We start from the raw sequence: 23,967 nt of genomic DNA on the forward strand, positions 1-23,967 counted from the left end.
GGAAGGTACTCGTAACTTGAGATCATTTTCTACCGTTATGAAAAACAATAAACTCGGCTTTAAAAACTTTACATTGTAAAATTCTCAAAGATGAGTACTTAAAATGCTTACCAAGAATGGAAACGTAACGTAACGTGGTTTTTGAATAATGCTAGTAAGAAGTTACTTTATTTCTACAACACGTACAAAAATTAGAATTTGAGAAGATATGAAAAAGAAGCCAAATTCAAAAGAACTAAGAAGTCTTGAAAAAGCTCCAACTAAAAAATTGTATAAAGTAATCCTACTCAGTTATTAGCAAACTTATAAAAAAAAAATATGTCAAAATACCTTTTGCTGCCTTTTATATTTTTGTATACCTATTGGTTTCAAATCTATCGTTATTCTTGTAATGCCATTTCATAATCATATCAGATAGAAATTAGAACGATTTGTTTTTACAATATCAGTGAGAAAAAGTTACTACCAAAATTACTTATTAATTTTATAATTTGCTGTAGTAAATGTTTAAAAGGAATGTACAACGTCCACTTAAACTCATGAGAGTTAAGAGCGTGAAGCTGAAAAATGTAAAACCTACTTTTCAGTCTAAATAAAGATTAAATAAATATTGGATAGAATCAGGCGTTACTTTGCGGAAGTTCATGTTTAGCAAGAAACAGTTAAAAATTATTTTGCTATAATCCGCCAACAGAAAAAATCTGTATGGTCAAACATGCAGTTACAAGCTAAGCACCGCTTACCTCCCCAACCAAGCAATAAAGTCAAGTTCCCAAGCAAGCACTGCCACCACAACTCCCAATTATAGCAAAATAATTTTTAACTGTTTCTTGCTAAAGATTAAATAAATAATAATCGCAGCGGTTATTTTCCACAGTGTAGCCCCGCCTTACCCCGATCACTGATTACAGGACGCGCAAGGATAACTCGATAAAAACGTCGCTTTCCACCCCGACAGCTTTAATCCGATATTGAGAACCTGGAATTTTTAATAGCTTTTCACTTTATATCGCTGTAATTTTACTAGATTACGTATAAAACGAGTTCAAAGTTGCCAGCGAAGGCCGCGACTTCTTAGTTCTTTCGCGTGGATCACAATTTTGCCCGCGACTTCGCCCGCGTGGATTGAGGTTTTTCGAAATCCCGTGGGAACTTTTTAATTTTCCGGGATAAAAAGTAGCCTATGTGCTAATCCAGGATATAAATTTCAGCCAAATCCGTCCAGTAGTTTTTGCGTCAAAGAGTGACAAACATACACACACACACACATATACACACAAACTTTCGCCTTTACAATATTAGTGTGAAGTGTGATGCGAAAGTGTGTTGTTTTGTCCTTCAATCCCGTCCTAGTTAAACATAAGTCTATTTTTATTTTATTTATAATAGAACTATAGTATATTTTCAATCCTAGTTAACTTCGTAAAGATCCAATATTACAAGCAGATCAAAAGTGTAATCCATAAATAATAAAAGCAACATCAAAGCGTCACAGCTAGGCGTCCGTTACATTTATTTATGAACTGAAATATGACCTAGCCCCCGGCTAGGAACTCTAATGGTTCCATAAATGGCACATGTCGACTTAGGGGCTTACCTGTCTAAGTTTTTGTTTTGACAAACAAGTATTTTTTACTCGGCGACAGAAGGGACCCTTCCTCTAGTTTTACCACAGAAGTCGTTGTTAGAAAGACCTTCGATCGGATTTGGCATAGGCCACTTCTATGTATTATATTCTCTTTGGATTATTCGAATGAATCCGTTTTACTTAAAAACAGGACAGCTTATGAATAATAATTAAAAAACCGGCCAAGTGCGAGTCAGATTCGCGCACTGAGGGTTCCGTACTCGGGTATTTTTCCAACATTTTGCACGATAAATCAAAATCTATCATACATAAAAATAAATAAAAATCTGTTTTAGAATGTACAGGTAAAGCCCTTTCGTATGATACCCCACTTAGTATAGTTATTTTACTTTGAAAATTGAAACACAATTTTTTTTTAATGATGTAACCACAAATTCGCGGTTTTCAGATTTATTCCTGTACCTATGCTATAAGACCTACCTACCTGCCAAATTTCATAATTCTAGGTCAACGGGAAGTACCCTATAGGTTTCTTGATAACACGACGGACGGACGGATGGACACAGACATACAGACAGACAACAAAGAGATCCTATAAGGGTTCCTTTTTTCTTTTTGAGATACGGAACCCTAAAAACATCAAAGCTCGTTCCATTTTTATTTATGAACTGCAATATGATCAGGCCTGACCCCGCTTTGGTACTCCCTAATGGTTCCATAAATGGCACGTGTCGACTTAGGGGCTTACCTGTCTACATTCCACTTTGTTTTTGTTTTGACCAGCACTTTATACTGTAGGGTTTTCAGGTTGAGCCTAACGTATTTTTGTATGTGTACTCGTGTGTATGTGAGTTTATTTATTCCAACATAACTTCTAAATGCTTGAACAGATTTGGATTATTGAACCTCTTAATCATGAATACTTTCTAGATTTGTTGTACCTATTCTATTCCCTTTATAACCTCTCGTACTGCCACTGGTAGAGATCTCTTATAGAGATAAGTGCTTCCCTGTCCACTTTTCCTTTCTTTTTCTCTTGTTACAACTTTCTGGTACAAATAAAAAAAATTAAGTATATTTTGACGAAATAAATGTAAACCCTACTTTCTAAAAGCAAATAAAAATACACGTGCAAAACGCAAGGAAATGAGAAAAGGTGTTTTCATTCATTTGTTAAGAGCCGAGAGAAAAGCTTGTCGACACTTGACGGTATAAAAATAGCGCATACTTATTTGGTTTCGAGGTTTCATAAACATTATTTTTTAATGACCAACAGCCAAGGTTTTGTAAGGTGGCTTTTAGAAACAACCATTGTTTTACGGGCTGAAAGAACGTTTTCCTTCTAGTAAAGTTAATTGGAGTGAAATACTGCGTAGGTGGGCATACTGAGTTTATTTTGAGTTTATGATAAATTGCCACCAAAGTTTCAGCCTTTTTTCACGTTTTTTTTGTCCCCCTTTTCAATCTTGTGCTATCAAGAGCAGGGAAAGGGAAAGTAATTAATTTGCCCATTTTTAGTAATAACAAACTGAAAGAGTAGGTATATTTTCTATTTTGAAATTAATTTTATCAAGCCGGCAAAGCATATTAGTTCTCGATAATAATTTAGGGGGTTACGATATATCCTATTCATATGCGAAAGGAACTGGGAACCCAAAGCGTTACTATCCCAAGAAAATCTTTAGTGCCGTAGAAGAAGATACATGTGCAATATTATATTCGAATCCACTGTACGTTATATTAGTGTAGTTGCGTAGCTCCGTCGTAGCATATGCTACGTTTTTTCTACATTCATAAAAAACTCATAATGGATATCCTTTAGTTATCTTTAAAAAAATTTTTGAGTGAAGGCATTTGCATTGAAAACTGCAAGATGTATCATTTCACTAGCCGATGCCCGCGACTTCGCCGGCGTGGATTTAGGTTTATTGAAATCCCGTGGGATTTCAATATCCCCTCTTTGATTTTCCGGGATACAAAGTAGCCTATGTGCTAATCCAGAATATTATCTATCTCCATTCCAAATTTCAGCCAAATCCGTCCAGTAGTTTTTGCGTGAAGAAGTAACAAACATACACACACACACACACATACAAACTTTCGCCTTTATAATATTAGTGTGATATCACTAGATTAGATCCACGGAGAACCTTGAATCATAAGAAAAACCCGGTCAAGTGCGAGTCTGACTTGCACACGAGGGGTTTCGTACTATCGTACAATATACGTAAGTACCTATAATACTATACAATGTATTTTTTTTAAATTGAATTTTTAATAAATACATAGTATTTTTTAAAAATTCAATTTTGAAATTCTCTATCTTGGGTTTATATTATTGATGATTAAACGAACTTACCTGAAGTGAAGTTCTATCCCAATTATACGAGTTGCTTCGTCCGAAGAGATTAGGTATACATTGTAGTAATACGTCAAAGTATTGCCTTTCTACCACTTGTTTGAAAGCAGAAAATCTGCACTTCTATTTTTTGTATTTTTTGTTGGTACCACTGGAGCGTTCCCATCTCATTTAGTTGAAAGCCTGCCTGGAACATTAATATTTCACTTATCAGGGGTCCTAGGGCTGGGAGGGACCTAATCTCTTCGGACGAAGCAACTCGTATAATTGGGATAGAACTTCACTTCAGGTAAGTTCGTTTAATCATCAATTATACCTCATTGCTTCGTCCTTTGAGATTAGGTATACATTGTAGATTTTGAAAGATAGTGAAATATTAAAACACTTCTAGGTTTAATAATATTGTATTTATATTATCAATTTTGACAAGCAAAATAAAGCCAAAAATAAATAAAAGATATTATCATAATTACGGTTACTTCATCCGTATTTAAGTAGATACTTAGTGATTTTTATAATCACTGTATTATAAGTAAAAATAAAATACTTTTAAAGCTGCTGATTCAAATTTATTTTACTTAAAATAAATTTTAATCAGCTGCTCAGTGTTCCAGATTGATTTATGAATAATAAATAATAATAAATAATAGGAGTGATAGAGCAATCTGATTAGATTGATCACATTGAATACCTCTACGATAAACTCTGGCACACAGCATAGAGTTGCCCACGCTAAGGCCGCTGTATTTCGTATTAGGTATATCAATATTGATACCTTTACTGTGAGCTGCGGAGGTAGCTGCATGCCTGACGGAATAAGCGAAAAAAAATAATATAGAAGTATTATATTTTTATCCACTGACTGATACTGTTCGTAGATACCGATTTATGCGGACTCTTAAATCTTACTATTGTAATGGGGCATTTTTTTTTTTTTTTTTTTCGTAGGGGTTACATTCTATCGATGTATTCTAACAATGTTTCTGCTGGATAAAGTTATCTTCGGTGAATGTTTATTAGAAAGGAACATTTAGGCAAGGTTGAGCTGAATCTGGGTATGACGATCTTGTTAGGTCATGTATTTCGACTGATGTTTGTTAAATTAATATTATTATTAACAATTACACTACGTATCTAAATTAATTTTCAAAATATGGTTTGCACCTTATGTGTAATTATACCAGCATGAGTAATGTGACGTTAATCAAATATTCTAAATTCAAATTGTTATTTGGATTCCAATTAACAAAAATTCTAAAACTATGGACAGATCTCATGGTATAACAACATCAAATCTTGAGACTGGAGGACGATGAAAAAACAGACGTTACTCTCGAACCTAGGATCAACGATAGAGCTGAGCCATGGCTGTGTTTTATGAACCCATCAAGCTTATAGCCTGACCGGCTAATTCAGATAGACATTTTCATCGGAGTTGACGCTTCATAATATACAATATACCTTTATTTCAGGACACAGAGTTCGTTCTGTCGTGTGCACCTATTTTTTTTTTTTTTTTTACCAAAAAACTAACCCAACACCATCTTGCGAAGTTGATCATAATATATACAAAGATGACGGTGCTACGCTCCTCTCTACCTAGTAGTACCGTCTTGATAACTTCCATGCAACCAACATAATATGCAATCAACAGGGTGGCTGAAACAGATAATGCATTATCATTATGTCTAAATTGAATTTAGAACCGAACAGAGAAGGCTCTGAAATGGTGGAAACCAGGGTTTTTTTTTTTTTTTTTGCCAAAACCAACATGTGGTTGCCCTAAGGCTGGTACTATTTATTTAAATACATGTTCTTCTAGTTCCCGTTTCCCTTGATAAGATCTTCGTGACTCCGCATTTCGTTGTTTTTTAAACTAATGTATGAAGCGAACACAAATCTCCTGTGAGCTTCACAGCATAATTATAGATTTTGATATTCTCGTAAGAAGTGGACATCTAACTCCATCTATATAGTTAAATAGGAAAGAGAGCACTTTATTGTCGTACGCAATAAAATGCCTTTTTTTTTTTTTTTATAGATTCCATTTTCTGAAAACCTGAAAGTCCAAAAAAAACAGTCAGTAATTTTAGCTACTTCATATGTTTGACAGATTCAAAACTAAACTCAGAATCCACTGGCCATCGGTGGTCTTCTCACAACGTGTCGCCCCTACCCTATATCGTTAGCATCCGAAAAAAAAATAATAATTCTAGACAGTCTATTTTGTCAAATAGGATTGACTGTCACTTCGATAGATTTTTACCATTATGTAAATAATCCTGCAAAGACTGCTGAATGCTGATGTGTCAATGCTGAGCTATCTTAGTGATTTGCATTACACAACAAGATATTTAAAACATCTTTCTGTCCGTTTTTGTAGGTGTACCGTATCTACTTACTAAATCGCGGGTAAGTCGCAGTAAGTCATTAACAACGAGTTTTGTATGTAAATTTAGCTCTTGATTGATTAAATATCATTTTTCTTCAGACGGGTCAACGTATTTTTTTTTTTTTTTTTTAATCAGGTAATTGCAATATTTGCGCACAGTAGGTACTCGGGCTGTACAGCTCTTTTTTACATTGATGATAAATCTTAAGAACTCTAAAGTATTTATTGTTTGTAAAATAATTTTAGATAACCCTGATAACTTTTAAAAATCAACTATATCTTGTAAATATATGTTATGTATATACCTAGTTGACAAGTAACCCAAAAATCTGAGTAAATACATAAATCACCGGCTTTAGTACTCGTAGTTTTGTAAAGACGAGAGGCGGAAAGTATATTCAGACCAAAATAGTAAACCATTAAATTGGAATAATTCTCGTTCATTTTAAATCGTAGATACTTTCTATAGATAGGTAGTAAAATCTTTTATAACTCCTAAGAAATAAATCTAACGTGGCCATCCAACTATTCATTGATGTAGTTGTAATTGATCTTAATGTTGTTATGTAAGCACCCACTTTAAGAATTTTTCGTTTAAGAATTTTTGACTTATTATAAGTCTGTTATTTCCATTGGATTTATAATAAAAAATGAAAAGAAGGAAACGATCCTTCACACAAATCACATTGTGATAAGTATAACTTCACTAAACATAAAGTCTATGATATTATATTCAGATGATAGGAGACATGCTGGGTCGTGAGATTAAGATACTGGTTTTAGAAATGGAATCCCGTATCCTCTTACCCACAATAGTATGACTGGGTCATTAATTAATTGCCATTAGTCCTAAAAGTAGAATGAACGTTCCTGCGGAACGTACCGGGTGCAGCGACGAGGGTCCCCGGTGACACTGCCAGAGCCAGCGGCGCGGCGACTGTCACAGCTGCCGTGAGCGCGGTGACTTCGTGGGTTCGTACTTCGTATATAATCGTTGCTCCCGCTTGTTGTATTGCCGGGAGCGGATGCTCCTGGTTTAAAGTCTGGATAGGAGCCGGTGTCGGCTTCTGCGTTGCAGGAGGTTTTCTTGCGGGTGGGATTATTCATATCTTGGCACCGGATCATAATATTACAAGCCCGAATGTATCGGCTAGCTTCACGCTGTATAAGACACAGTCTATTTCTGTATGAGCTGATCTTTAATATTTTTCTTTATTAAAAAAGAATATGAAGTTTTTTCTTGTCATAGATTCGTTGTGCTGGGTATCGCACATCAGTCTGGCTGGATCTTTAATAATAATTAATTTACGGACTGATCACTTTATTCTAAAGAGAAAAAATGAGTGAGAGCTTCCTCATGAGCATATCCGATAAAGCGAAGCGAAGACTAGTTTTTTCTTGACGATGGCTTAATTTTATGGTTGACGTGCTTGGCTGCGTTTCGACAACAATCATTGGCACTAACTCAGGTTCGAGTTGTAATCCGTCTGTACAATGGTATTTTAAACCATCTACCCTTAACTTTTCTATCAGTAGCGAAAGGGTACATCCTTATTAGAAGACCGCAACATAAATGTATAAACTATATGAAGGTATGAAGAAGGTATTTAATATGTGTAAATCTCAAATGATCTCATTTTTACTCGATAATAGCACTTGATATCTCATGATTCATGTAGACACATTTCATTCACAAATAATAATCAAAGTAAAGGTAATAATATTCCTTTTTAAATGTATTCCATCACGATAATATTTTCAAAGCTTTCGGAATTCCAAATGATGTGAAGGTAACATCCCCATGAGATGTACACAACACCGATTGGAAATTGATATCATTCCATTAGTCTGATACGGAAATAGTCCTAATAACTATTCACAATATCATTAGTAATAGGTAATGTTTTACTGTAAATACCTTCATGGTCTGGGCTTCCAAATGACGTGAAGGTTACATCCCCATGAGATGTACACAGCACTATTGGAAAGTGATGTCATATCATCACCAGTGTGATACGGAAATAGTTCTAGCAACTATTCACAATATCAGCATTTCACTGTTAAATACCTTCATGTTCCGGGATTCCAATTAACGTGAAGGTCACATCCCCACAAGATGTACACAACACAATAGGAAAGTGATGTCATATTCTCAGTGTGATACGGAAATAGTCCTTGCAACTATTCACAATATCCTAAGAAATAAATAACATTTCACTGTAAACACCTTCATGTTCCGGGATTCTAATTGATGTGAAGGTCACATCCCCACAAGATGTACACAACACAATAGGAAAGTAATGTCGTATTTTATTAGTGTGATATGGAAATAATCCTAGCAAATTTTTCACAATATCCTTAGAAGTAGGCAACATTTCACTGTAAATACCTTTTTATTTCGGGATTCCAAGTGACGTATCATATATATCATATCACTAGTTTGATTCGTAAACAGTCCCAGAAGCTATTCATAATATGTTTAGAATTAGGTAACACGTCTTCACTGAAATACCTTATGGTCCGGAATTCCAAATCACGTGAAAGTAACATCGCCATGTTGTCATATGTCAAGGTAACATCGCAATGCACAAAACATTAATTGCATAGTGATATCATATCACCAGACACTATTATAATAAAACCTTATAACATAAAAATATGTAACAAATAAATAAATAAATAAATAAATAAATCACTATCGTTTTGGTGACTACGCTTTTGTAACGTTTTTTAAAACTTGAATAACGTGGTGATCGGCGAGGCACTAAAACGCGAATGAGATGGGAACGCTCCAGTGGTACCAACAAAAAATACAAAAAATAGAAGTGCAGATTTTCTGCTTTCAAACAAGTGGTAGAAAGGCAATACTTTGACGTATTACTACAATGTATACCTAATCTCAAAGGACGAAGCAATGAGGTATAATTGTTATACATATTACTCAGCGGCAATAGAAATACACACTCTGAGATTATGTACTATGTATTTTGTTAGTGTGTAGTACTCTCAAATTGTTATTTGTAGTTTGGGATTTAAATCATAGTTAACATGGCTCTCTCCGTCACTTACTCCATACAATCGTAGTCCTAATTTCATTTGAATATTAAGCAACCAAAGTCCATGAAATTTTGCGGACATATTCTAGAAACTAATATCTGTGCCTGTGGTGTTTTAGATTTATCTAAAAATATGTAGTTTTAAATTACAGGGGTTCAAAGATTTGTATGTGAATTTTTAAGACCGCGTAACTTTGAAACCGAATATTTTAACGGCAATCTGGAAAACCACAGGCATAGATATTAGTTCCCGGAACGTTTCTACAAAATTCCATTGAGTATGATTGGTTAGTATTCCAATGAGAGACGAACTACGTTTGTATGAAGCGAGTGACGGAGAGACCCCTCTTAACCCCGTCGGCACCCGTCAGGTGCGGAACCCTGAAAAGTAAGCGTTTTTTCCTCGAAAGCGACCCTTATTTATATAATTCTGTCAGCAACATATCTGAGCCCAGTTTATTCTTTGCCGAGGGTCGGAACGGGGTTAGTTTTCCGCGCAGTCCTCCGCGCAGGCCCCGCGCTAGTCCGCGCGCGCCTCCCGCCCCAACCACACGTAACCTGCCTTCTATTCTCATCTATAAAAAAAATCGGACTCAAACCGTGTTTTATAGTGACAATAAGTAATAGAAAGTGTTTATTTGTGGCTGTGTACATCCAATTTCTATACACCGGTGAGTTGGCGGTCCTATTATGGAATGTAGTGTTTTAAGTTGTCACTAGATGGCGCTGTTCCGCCGCGTCCGTAATGCAGTCGTAATGGTTATGTGGGTTTTTTTGTAGGAAATAACTTTATTACGTAAGGTACTCTTTAAAATCACTTAAGTTACTATGGGTTTTGCGTCTTTTAGTATTTCTGTATATTACTTTCAATTTTTAAGGTATTGATTTCATTTTGTATGAAAGTGATGTATAATTTTATGTATTAACATTGAATTACATGGTCGCTCAAACAATTAGATTAGAGGAGATCGATTTAATATGTAGTAGGTATAGTCGTGTATAATTAATTGTAGGGTCATGTAAATAAGTGATGGCGGTTAGCGCTGGTACACGCGTTTTCTTAAATAATTTAGCTCTACGTAGGGTTGTCGCCTGCTAATACACTTGTAAAGGAAATATATCGTACTTTTCATTGCAAAAGGTATTTTTTTACCTATTCGAAGTTACCTTGCCTTCGATCTCACCTGGTGGTGACGGCAGTCTTATGAAAGCGGGTCAACTTGAAAGAGTTAAGTCATAGTTAAGCATGGTATTTTTTTTTAACTCATACCTCTAATCGGTTTCATGCGGCTTTGTATCAGTGAGCTGAATTGCATGGCGATTAGATAAATCGTATTTGAATGTAAATAAATCTGTTAGTTCAAATTTAACCCTTGTCGTATAATACTTTTTTAATTAAGTATGTTAGTAGTAGTATTAGTAGTAGTACTATTAAGTATCTTCTCGGTGAGAAAGGCATTCCGAACCAGTTATAGATGCTCTTGACGATTCAAAAGTACCTACTTGTAAAAGTCTAATTGAATAAAAATATTTTGAATTTTGAATTTTTATGAATAATTAAGTATGAAAATTAGTGCGGTCTACATATACAATACAAGCTTTATAAAGACCTCAATACCTAATATTTTCTATTATTGTTAATTATGCCAACTATAGTTGGTAACCCTGGTTTCATGAAAAAAAAATTGTCCAGAGGCGTAAAAGAAATCAGAAAGTGAAAATTGTGGACCAAATCCTCAACGAAATTTAAATTTGTAATGACATATGTTAGAGATTAGGAACAAGTAATTTATCTTATGGTGATAAGATCGCGGATTTATTAGCAAAGTATTGTTATCCGACCCAAACAACGCTCCCCTTTTCAAAATGGGCACATTAACCTCTTTTGTGTCGCTCGAGCTATAAAACCTAGTTAAACGTTTGTTCTTTCACCGGTAAACTTGGTGGGGTGTTTTACTTGCCTAAGAACGCTTAATAGGGCCAGTAAAAGAGTCTTAAAAAGAAATTAAAGACTTGCTTTTATCTTTAGCTTTCATCATCTCGTTTCATCACCGGCTCACAACTTATTCCTGGCTTTCATCGTTCTACCACAGAACTGCGAGAAACCGTGAACGTTTCCTAAGAGCGGACACGCACTCATCCGATCAGAGTCCGGTAAAATGCGGAAATAAAAAACTCAGACCAAACTCGGATATTGCTTACGCACTCTGATCCAAATCTAAGCTATTCAGTGGACATCGTCATTATGCCCGATTTGAATCCGAGGCACATCCGAGATATTTTCACGGATGTCGGAGAGAACTCGGATGACGGAAGTCGGAGCTATTGCGTAAGCTACCATACAAATAGTTCTATGACTACTTTGGAACGTATTTTCACGGATTCGGATCGTATGCAGTGCGTAATAGCCCTTATGTGGTTGACATCTAGTCCACTCGCACGAAACGTTTTTGCAGTCGTTTTGGACTCTCAGTTGCCCGGTCCGTCCAGAAGTTTCAGCTGTGCGTTTGTTTCGTCCGCAGTTCGCGGAGCTCCCCATTAACCCCAAAATTCCTAATCAATCGGTGTATAGTGAGTAGGGCATGCAGGTACCTCGTGCAGTGCTCTTCGTTGCCGGCGAATATCGGGCCAGATTCTTCTTCTTCTTGCTTGATGCACTTTAGTGTGTTTAGTGGGTGTGGTGGAATGTGGTATTGAACGATAACCGAAATTAAATTAACAATTATATGGCGAAAAAGGGCGGCGAGTCGCGGCCGCTCCAACCGAAAAACCAGGTGAATGAATTTGACAGTGACACTGTCACCTGTCAGACGACAAACGACAGCTGGAGTTGCCGCTTAAATAATAATTACCAAACAGCGTTGATAAATCAGTCAGAAGCCAGTCAGCTTTTTCGTTTATAATATATTTAGATTAGATAAAAAAGCCTTGAAAATTATTAGATAACAGGGGTATAAGCCAGTCTAGATACAGGCAATAGCAGAGTTGCAAAAGCAATTTCCTGGCGTAGGCGTATATAGCGTTATATTTTATGCCTAACAACGAGGTCTGTCTTATTATTATTGACATTTTATCCATCACTACCCAAATTATAAATGCGAAGTGTGTTTGTTTATTGGTTTGTCCTTAAATCACGCGGCAACAGAGCAACGGATAATGTGATTTTGATTACTAAAAATCTCGTGAGAAATTTTCAATTTTCTGGGACAAAAAGTAGCCTACGTCACTCTTTAAGTCTTTAACCTATACCCATACAAAAATATCGTCGATCCGTTGGTTCATTGTGACGTTTTTGAAGGACAAACCAACAAACAAACACACTTTCGCATTTATAATATGGGTAGTGATATCAGTTAACCCGCCCGGCTTCGCACGCTGCACTGGTGCGGGTGATCGTAGAAGCTCGCGAGGTAGAAGACTCGCGTTTTGGTGGTCTTACTTTTTTTTTTTAATTTTAATTATTTATAAAATAAGAATAAATCAAAATTTACGGCGCTGGATATCACTCCTTTAAGACCTTTCTAAAAATGGTGGTTTATTTTAGCGGTGCTATCCCGCGGAGGTGTATATACCTACGGTCCAGGGTCCGCGATGAATGACGTCATTTCTTACGTACTTCGGGAGTTCCTACAATCAGGCGCAGGCACTTGTTCTGTTGAACCTGTAGCCGGCGCTTATGGTAAGCCGTATAGAGTGCATACCAATTACCACGCGGGCCGCGTACGTCAGGCGCGAACGGGCATAGACTCTGTAGACTCGGAGCTTGGCTTTCGGTAGTAATTTTGTGAAATAGTGAAGACAAGTAAAAAGGAAAGAAGCTGGCGCACGAGAGGCTTTGCAAGCATACCATTGCAGATCGTTCATTATAACTTGTCCCCTAATGTTATGTTGGCACCATTGCAAATCACACAATAGTAAACCCTAATTTCTAAGGAATAAGGCAAACAGCAATGTTGCCAACATGACCGCAGGGGACAAGTTATAGTGAACGCTCTGTAGCTAGTAGACAATATAAATCGTTCAACAGATAATATGAGAGTGAGCGCATATGCAAACTCAATTACACTTGAGTGGTTGTAGCAATTTCCTGCCGTAGCCGTGTTTGCCCAAACTTGGGGACTAGAATATACAATGCGCTTTTATACCCTCATATTGAGTTATTAGTCTGAGCTAGGTTGAAAGTTTACCGACCTTAACTGAAATATGCGATTTTGAGTAGCGTCCATATTGCTCATGCTGTCATGAAAGGTTTTGCCTCATGAGACATTTAAGGAATCTAAAATGACGGCTGAAAAACAGATATTAAATCTTGGATGATGCAGGCATTACTTTGCAGAAGTTCATGGTATACAACCATAGGTTTAATTTGCTTGAATGTATAGTACAACGTGCAGTATGCGATGTGGCCCCCCCACTACGAAAGACTTTCCTACTTCTTGCATAGACCCATAAAATTTTAAAACAATAAAAGTTAATCCAAATAAGAACATATAAAAATATACTCATAAAACATTAAAAAAGCTTTATTCTTTTCTTTTATTGTATTGTACCCTATAACGAGGAGCTTTACCGAGTCTTGATAGCTTTTATTACGAGCGGCATTTCCTTTCATTCTTTACTTAGTTGCTAAGTAAACTATACAAGCTTTTACCTGGTAACTTAAAATTCAAGTTGTTAAAGTATGTTGATGTATCCGCCGTCGAACTACCAAAAAATTAATTTCAATCAATTTTAATTTGGGTTCGTTACGAATCGATCTTTTCATAGAAAATACGTATAACCAAAATAGAAAAAACTTTTCTAGTCAGTCTATTTTTGAATGTACTAAAAACGATTGAAACCTACTAATGAAAATAAAATATATAACGATTATCCTGCCATATGCCATTTGGCAGTTCCAGTGCCCACCTTCCATCTCCATTAGCAGGCTCTTGTCATCGCATTTTTGAAGAGTACCTATTCATGACAATAAAGCATATGATATCAAAGAGTTAAAATGTCCACTTCCCACCTCTATCATAAGAGAAGCTCAATGGCACCATAATTTAGTCTCATTAAACCACACACGTTTGCAATATTTCTATTCAATCGGACAGTTAGAACTTAGAAGAAGCCGAAAAATCAGTTACCAATTGCGAAAATATAACTAACTAATTTAGCAAAGTTAATTGTAAAGCTGAAAAATTAATTCTTGCAGAATATTGCATGGTTGATGTTTAAAACCAGCTTTTCGGATTTCAGTCTGCTCTTACACCGTGAAGCAATTCTCGCTTATCATTATGCCTTAATCTCGGATTAAATCCTGAGATCCTCAGCTTTAATTGTGAGCACAGCCGTTTGTTTGATGCTTATCGTTGATTAATATTAGGCTTACCTCGTTAACCTCTGGTGAAAATGTACTTGAGTTGAACATTTAGCCTATTTTAGATGATTATGAAGATTTTAAATAGATACGTTTTATCTAATTATATAAAGGAAAAGGTAACTGACTGAATGACTGACTTCCTGACTGATGACTGACTGCCTGCCTGATCTCAACGCACAGCTCAAACAACTTGACATTGAACTTTTAAAACCACTTTAGAGGGCTCTCTCCGTCACTCGTTTCATACAATCGTAGTTCCAATTTCATTTGAATATTAAGCCCATAAAGTTTTGCAGACATATTCTAGAAACGAATATGTCTGTGGTTTTCCAGATTTCTGTTAAAATATTCGGTTTCAAAGTTACGCGGTCTTTAAAATTTACATACAAATCTTTGAGCCCCTGTAATTTTAAAACTACTTATTTTTAGAAAAATCTAAAACACCACAGACACAGATATTAGTTTCTAGAATATGTCTGCAAAATTTCATGGACTTTGGTTGCTTAATATTCAAATGAAATTGGAACTACGATTGTATGAAACGAGTGGAAACGAGTGACGGAGAGAGCCCTGTTAAAGATCATCAATGGTTTCTGATGATGATAAAGTTGAATGAATGAATATACTTTTATAGTACAGAAAAGATATAGGTACAAAGCAAAACAAAAATAAGTACAATTTGGTGGCTTTATCGCTACATAGCGATCTCATCCAGGCAAGCGGTGTAAAGGACCGTAACTTTAGAATATTACAGGTTAGAGGTTACAGGAGAAGTTATTTAGGGCGTGAAAAAAAGATGAACAGAAGGAATAGAACTTGTTTTTGAGTTTTTCCATCTAATAATTGACGTCTAACCTCCAAATTACGTAATAAATAGTTCCGGAAATGGGTCAGTGAAGCTCCACGTTCGGGTTTATTGTATACACATAAGGCTCATGTACCTACTGCTGTAATGACGCGTCCTGATCGACGATCCATTGTGTGGCTTATCGGGAACGGCGGCGTGAAAGCCTTTTAAATCTGTGCTTTGCTTTGTGCGATTCTTATTGAACAAAATATATCTACATCGAAAGCCTCATTTCATTCTATAGGATTAATTCCCGTAATTTTGCTCAGCTTTATGTAAATAACTAGCTGATGCCCGCGAGTTCGTCCGCGTGGATTCAAGTTTTTTAAATCCTGTGGGAACTCTTTAATTTTTCTTAAGTAGTAACACCCGTTATAAGCTATTAAACATCACTTGATTTAACGATGAAGAAAAAACCTCGTGAGGAAACCTGCGTGTCTGAACATTATAAGAGTTCTCTATGGTGAATAGAGAACTCTATGGTGTGTGAAGTCTACCAATCCGTACTTGGCCAGCGTGGTGGACTATAACCGCATAAGCGTAACCGCTTTCTCATTCTGAGAGAAGACTCTTGCTCAATAGTGAACCGGCCATGGGTTGATGTGACATTTTCCAAAATTTGTTTCCATTTCGTAGCAGTTGTCTACGGCGTAGACGCTCTACGTAATATTGGAAATGTTACAAAAATGTAAAAATTAATCACATATTTAATATTTTTCAGGTGCGAAGCTGATTTCGCTAGTCGGTAAGTATTTTGCTGTGTTTCCGTATTAACATATATATAAATTATAAAATCACTAACATAGTTTGTCAGTCTGTTTGTTACCTTTTTACGGAACAAGCGCTGAACAGATATTCTCGAAATGTGGCACAGAGATACCTACCACTGCACGGATTTATCATTAAAAATGCTAAATCCGTGCGTTTGACGTATGTGTACTGTCTGTGTCATCGTAACTCCTAAACTAATGAACCGTTTTTAATTTAGTTTTTTTTTGTTTGGAAGTTGGCTTGATCGAGAGTGTTCTTAGCTATAATCCAAGAAAATCGGTTCAGCCGTTTAAAAGTTATCAGCTCTTTTCTAGTTACTGTAACTTTCACTTGTCGGGGGTGTTATAAATTTTTGATTTACACTTGTAGTTTTTTGGCCTTGTCAGTCTCATGAACTCTCATGGTATGACAACATGAATTAGTCTCCCAGTAACTAACTACATATTTCTAAAACTTACTCTCTAAATTACATTTATTAAACTTAAAACTTTCAAGAGTCAAAGTTTTAAGAACGTTTTCTTAGCTCATGAAGTTTTCTTAAGAACTTGACTTTTGTTATTTAATTTGCTGGTTCCTTTTCAGCTATTTTACTTTTGGATTAAGTAAAGCTTCTTTGAATTAAGTTTTAGTTACACTTTGCAGATTAAATGATGATTAGTTAACTTAGTCATTATTAACGTGAGTAGATATATTTCATTCTGGTTCTAGTACGCGACATATCGAGATGGCAATCGGGGTATGAGGCGGGGGGCCCAGCACACATAATTCCTACATACTTCATTGTTGAATTGTATAACTAGATAATACGCGCGACTTCTGCGTGGATTCAGATTTAAAAATCCCGTCGGAAACTCATTGATTTTCCGGAATAAAAGTAGCCGATATCACTCCAGGTTTTTAACTATATTTACGCAAAAAATGTTGTTCGGTGTGATTGATGGAAACAAACATACTTTCGCATTTATAATATTAGTAGTTATTCTTCTCACTTCTGCCATTTTAGTATTAAAGACACCCTGGGGAAATCAGTATTTATAGAATTTATCACTAAATTATTTATTAAGAGCAAAATTTCAAGAGCGAAAGTTTAGGAGTTCGCGTAAAGTGAAGTTTCCACGTGGATAATGGGGCTCTTAGCTTTTATTTTTTATTCAATTTGTTCCTCCTTTACCTTTGTAGCAATTTCGCAAATCCTTTGAAGAAAACGTTATTATTAAGTATAATTCAGTTCGTGCTTCTGTAAATAATGTCAAGTTATATACTTCAAGTGGTGATAGGGTGGTGGACTGGTGGTTAAGACGTTGGCATCTTAGTCGGGGGGTCCAAGGTTCCTGGATCCCGGATACCTGTAACTTTTCGAAGTCATGTGCTTTTTTAAGCAATAAATATCACTTGCTTTAACGGTGAAGAAAAATATCGTGAGGAAACCTACATGCTTGAAAGTTCTTCATAATGTTCTCGGTGGTGTGGGCCGTGAAAAGGTAGCAGACAGATAGACGGACAGACAGATACACTTTCTCATTTATAATATTAAATATGGATAGTAAAGATATTAAAAATTACAGCAGAAGCTTCACAATAAACAAGGTTTTATGTCGATTTATTATTTCCTTTTCCATTTAACAAAGGAACAAAACTCTTTGTAAGTTAGCAACAAACTAAATCAACAATACTTACACTATAGAGACAGAACTTTGCTACGATTCACTGTTTCTAAGTTATGTTTTTTTATTTCTTTGAACTCAGCGCAGTTCCCCGCTGGCAGCGGGTAAAAGCTTGCGTCCCCGGAACTTGAAACAACTTAAATTAATTACGAGTAACCTGCGCACCTAAGTTTTGTTATTCTACGCTTGCGTTTAATCTTAAGGTATTCTTAGTTTAAATAACAAAGAAAATGAGAACTAACTGACACTATTATTTAAAAAAAACTAAATTAAAATCGGTTCATTTGTTTAGCCGCTACGATGCCACAGACAGATACACAGGTACACACGTCAAACTTATAACACCCCTCTTTTTGGGTCGGGGGTTAAAAAGGCAAGTATTTAAAAGCGGTGATAGCCTAATGGTTAAAACGCGTCCTGATCGGGGGGTCCGAGGTTCAATACCCGACACGCACCTCTAACTTTCCAAAGTTAAGTGCGTTTTAAGCAACTGCTTGCTTAAACGGTGTAGCAAAACATGTGAGGAAACCTATACTTACCTAAAAGTTTTCATAATATTCTCTGTGGTATGTGAAGTCTGCTAATCAGTACTGGGTCAGCATGGCAGACTATGGCCTTTTCATTCTGAGAGGAGACCCGTGGCCAGTGAGCCAACGATGGGTTGGATCATGATTACTATATTTAGAAGTAATAATGACGTTTAATAAAAAGAAAAGCTGACTGAGTGATCTATCCATCCATGATCTACCCACGGTTCAAACTACTGGACGGTTCGGGCTAAAAGGCATGCAGATAGCTATTATGACGTAGACGCCAGTTTTTTTGAAAATTCAACCCCTAAGGGGTTAAAATAGGATTTTGAAATTTGTGTAGTCCACGCGGACGAAGTTGCGGGGATAAACTACTCATATACATTTATTTGACACTGTTGGTCGTGCTGGTATGTATATCACGAATACCTACGCAATTGTTCCCTGCACACGCACAGACGTACGCACGTACCGTCAACGCCCGCAGGCTTTTGCGCTCAGCTCACCAGCCCGCGTAATGATGTCATCGACTATTTCACATGTCTATATATGCCTTGTTGTACTATATATCTTCTACGTTCGTCGCGTCGTGTGTACGCATAATATGAAAGGATGTAGGAGGCATGTGGTGAAAGGGGTGGGAATTATTACTTCATGTTATACTAACCGATGCCCGCGACTTCATTCCCATGGATATAGGTTTTTTAAAATCCCGTGGAAACTCTTGTTTTTGATAAAAACTCTTTTGATAAAAAGTAGCCTATGTGTTAATCCAGGGTATAATATATCTCTATTACAAAGAGCCAAATCCACCCTGTAGTTTTTGCGGGAAAGAGTAACAAACATACACACATACACATAAACGGTCGCCTTTATAATATTTTATGTGATCATTTGCTAGCAGGTCTAATTGCAACCAAGGGCTAATCTATAAAAAATAATTTCTACAGATTCAAACCGCAAGTCGCAAATTCAATAGCAAGAATTTGAAATTCCACGGACACGTACGAAGCGATTTGCATCCTCGTTTCTAATCCGAATCGTTAGGATATGGACCTTCCGGCATAAGTTTTCCCCCTATTTTTAATATGGGTACCTTTAAGTCAAGAGTGAAAAGGCATCTTTTAGGCAAGCACGCGTCATCTTAGGCGGCATCATCACTTGCTAGCAGGTCTGACCGCAGCGAAGCGCTAGTCTATAAAAAAAAAAGAAAAAAGATATCTAAGATTTGGCAAAAAATTAATGTTTCACATTTATCTGGCGCCAGATGTCTAGCCATTAGCGATCACCTTGAGGGTTGACTTGTTAACGAAGATAGAGGGTGGAATTTTTCTATTCACAATATTTTATCAAGCGTTGGTCTGGAAATTCGTCCCTGGGGAATCCTTCACAAGTTTTCTTTAAAAAAAAAATATCGAAATGATTTGAAGAAATATTATTTCTTTTCATATTAAAATGTGATTGTGGATTAACAACACAATGCCAGTTGCAATCGAAATCAGTACAGTTGTATGCGGAAGAATCTGAATATAAAGAATCATCACTTTCAACTGAAAGACGTCCACAACTGGACATATCTCTTGTAGGGAATAACAAATCTCATAGTACAAAATAATTCGACGTCTACAAATCCTGTAAAATTTCCAGTTCGTGAATTGCATCAAAGCGCAGTCTACAGGTACCCAACTAAGAAAATCGGATTTTACATTAACAAGACACCTGTCTGCGACATGTCCTTGTTACAGGCAATTGGCGCATATTGGCCTCGGGATACGTTGTATTTCACCTGGTATCCTACACGTACACCGTCTAGACCGAAATTGATTAAACTGAGTGAATCGCTTTGCTTTAATATGATTATATTATCATTTATTCATACATTGCATTCATGAACCTTCTAAATAATGATAATATTATGCAGTTACATGACACGAAACCCCGTTAGGGCATTGCTTTACACTTTTACTCCTCTTTAGATTCCATGTAAATCTCATAGTACAAAATAATTCGTCGTCTACTAATCCTATAAAATTTCCAGTTCGCGAATTGCATCAAAGCGCAGTTTACAGGTAGGTACCCAACTAAGAAAATCGGATTTTACATTAACAAGACACCTGTCTGCGACATGTCCTTGTTTTACGCAATTGGCGCATATTGGCCTCGGGACACGTTGTCGGTGTATTTCACCCTGGCATCCTACACGTACAACGTCTAGACCGAAATTTATCAAATAGAGTGAATCGCTTTGCTATATTTGAATTTTAGCATAGAAATAGCTACAGACCCAAACTCAAAAGCTTGTATGACGTCATTCGCACAACGTCGTAGAAATATATAGTTCTGGAAATACTGTGCTAACAGTTGGCGTCATTAAAATTATTTCGATGTGTAAGATGCCGTGGTTGCAGACAAACACTGGTAGAATCTTTAATCATCATCATCATGATCAAACCATTACCGGCCCACTACTGAGTATGGGTCTTAGAGTGAGAAGGGTTTAGACTTTAGACCATAGTCCGCCACACTGGCTAAGTGCGGCACACACCATGGAGAACTCTCAAGCCTGCAGCGTTAAAGCATTGAAACGCACAAAGTCCGAAAAGTTAAAGGTGCGTGTCCTCCTGAAGCTTTTGGACCTAGAAAGCTGAAATTTTGCACCTTGTTTCTCTTGATTCCCTTTATGATGTAGACAAGAAATAAGATTTTCCGAAATTCTCACGGGTGCCAAACCGTGGGCAATCGCTAGTTGGCACAGAATATTTTAAGAAAGTACGTAGTCATAATTCCACGGACCCGAATGATATAATCGTTCTAATACGAATTTCTAGTACCTAATTCTAATACGATATAGAACGCCCTTCCGGCATCAGTTTCCCCCTTAAATTTAATATGGACGTACCTTCAAGTAAAGAGTAAATAAGCATTTTCTTGACAAGCACACTCCATGTTAGGCTGCATCATCACTTGCTAGCAGGTCTGATTGCAGCTAGTTTATAAGTTAACAAGTGTAAATTAAAAATTTATAACACCCCCGACAAGTGAAGGTTACAGTAACTAGAAAAGAGCTGATAAATTTCAAACGGCTGAACCGATTTTCTTGGATTATAGCTAAGAACACTCTCGATCAAGCCACCTTTTAAACAAAATAAACTAAATTAAAATTGGTTCATTAGTTTAGGTGCTACGATGCCACAGACAGATACACAGATACACACTTCGAACTTATAACACCCAAGAGAGGTGTTATAAGTGTTTGGGTCGGGGGTAAAGAAAGTTGCATTTTACTCCTGTCTGCGACACGTCCGTCTAACTGGCAATACATGCAATCTGTATTTGCCTCGGGACACGTTTCTGATGTATATCAGCGCAGTATCCGAGACGTCTGCCGTCTAGACCGAACTTTTTAAAGCAGAGTGAATCGGTTTGCTATTTTTCATTTTAGCGGTTGAGAATACACAGTATGAATTTCAAAGTGCTCTTTGGGGATTTGCCAGAAGAAATAACCCTGATACAAATATATTAAGTTAAAGTTTTTTTGGCCCTAAACTAAAGTTCAGACTTTATTTTTATTCACAGACTAGCCGATGCCTGTGACTTCGCCCGCGTGGATTTAGGTTTTTCGAAATCCCGGCGAAACTCTTTGATTTTCCGGGATAAAAAGTAGCCTATGTGCTAATCTAGGATATTATCTATCTCTTTTCCAAATTTCAGCCAAATCCGTCTAGTAGTTTTTGCGTGAAGGAGTAGGTCACAAACATGCATACACACACACATACACACAAACTTTCGCCTTTATAATATTAGTGTATACTGTTTGGATATCTAGAAAGAAATACCTATCTTTGTAAAATAAAAACACAATTTATGTAGGTAAGAGCCACCTTTGAATTCCAGTCCGACCCTCAAATTATTAGGCTATAGAGGTTTGAAATAGCTCTAAACGTAAACAACCCCGACAAACAATAGAGCTTATCGTATATTCATAGAAAAATGGTGAATTCAGTTTTTATGACCGTTTTTAGTGTTCCGTAGCCAAATGCCAAAAAACAGAACCCTTATCGATTCGTCATGTCTGTCTGTCTGCCGTATGTCACAGCCACTTTTTCCGAAACTATAAGAACCATTCTGATGAAACTTGGTAAGTAGATGTATTCTGTGAACCGCATTAAGATTTTCACTGAAAAATAGAAAAAAAACAATAAATTTTGGGGGTTCCTCATACTTAGAACTGAAATGTCGGAAAATTACCCGAGTACGGAACCCTCAGTGCGCGAGTCTGACTCGCACTTGGCCGGTTTTTCAAATATAAAACGGTGGGTCTCTCTAGAGATTCTCCCCAGACCGGTGCTAATCAGCAATATATCACACGGCTGTCAGTTTCTCTTCGCGGCCCTAAACCGGTGAAACACGGCGATCCCAAATTGAGCTTGCAGACCGGAATGACTAATATGGGGAAGTGAGTTATGATTTTGGAGAAAAGTCTATGAGAAGCTTTCATGCGTGGAACGTGCAATGGATTGTAAAATTATTCAACTATTTTTCCAAGTGCTACGAGGCTCGCTACGAGAAATTTTATTTCTAATCTTTTTGTTTTAATGAAAATCTTGGCAAGACGACTGACTCGACAGAGATGATTTTTAAACAGACTAAAAATAAGTTAAAAATCATTTAATGTGCAAGCAATTTAGCACCTACCCTATCGTCAGGCTCTTTTTAGAAATCAAGACATCTTTTTAGGAAACAACTCATAACAAGTGTAAATTAAAAATTTATAACACCCCCGACAAGTGAAGATTACAGTAACTAGAAAAAAGATGATAACTTTCAAACGGCTGAACCGATTTTCTTGGATGATAGCTAAGAACACTCTCGATCAAGCCACCTTTCAAACAAAAAAAACTAAATTAAAATCGGTTCATTCGTTTAGGCGCTACGATGCCACAGACAGATACACAGATACACAGATACAACGATACACATGTCAAACTTATAACACCCCTCTTTTGGGTCGGGGGTTAAAAACACATCAAATGAGTCACGAATGCATCAAATCACGATTATTATCACTCTATTAGGCCACCACCCGAGAGGTCCAATGTTCGCACCTCTATTGATTTTGATGAAATTTTGGACAGAGATAGCTTGTGTCCCGGAAATGGACAAAGGCTACTTTGTATCCTGTAAAATCAAAAGCTTCTACGTCATTTTTAGTAAACCTATAGTGCGCGACAGGTTGGGACTTCAATCGGGGTGGGGACGCCCCGCACAGTGCTCGCGCTAATACTCGCTGCGGGTGAGCGGGTGACGTGTGGGTGTACGGGGCTTCCCCCCGCCTCATTCCCCGATTGCCATCTCAACCTGTCGCGTACTATACTTAAATCGCGGGTATCATCTA

General features: G+C 36.8%; 1 protein-coding gene across 2 annotated transcripts in view; it reads left to right on the forward strand.

The window, feature by feature from the left end:
• The window catches only part of LOC123873725 (stress-activated protein kinase JNK), a 107,145-nt gene that overhangs the window by 8,846 nt on the left and 74,332 nt on the right, over nt 1-23,967 (forward strand). The window contains exons 1-2 of one of the 2 annotated variants that reach the window (XM_045918738.1): nt 9,925-10,066; nt 16,329-16,352. The gene's annotated coding sequence lies outside the window, so the exon portion shown is untranslated. Of the gene's footprint in view, nt 1-9,924; nt 10,067-16,328; nt 16,353-23,967 lie in introns of those variants that run through there. The other variant, XM_045918737.1, reaches the window with a different exon arrangement.

This window comes from Maniola jurtina, chromosome 17 (assembly GCF_905333055.1).
Source record: "Maniola jurtina chromosome 17, ilManJurt1.1, whole genome shotgun sequence".
In the NCBI taxonomy this organism is placed as follows: Eukaryota; Metazoa; Arthropoda; class Insecta; order Lepidoptera; family Nymphalidae; genus Maniola; species Maniola jurtina.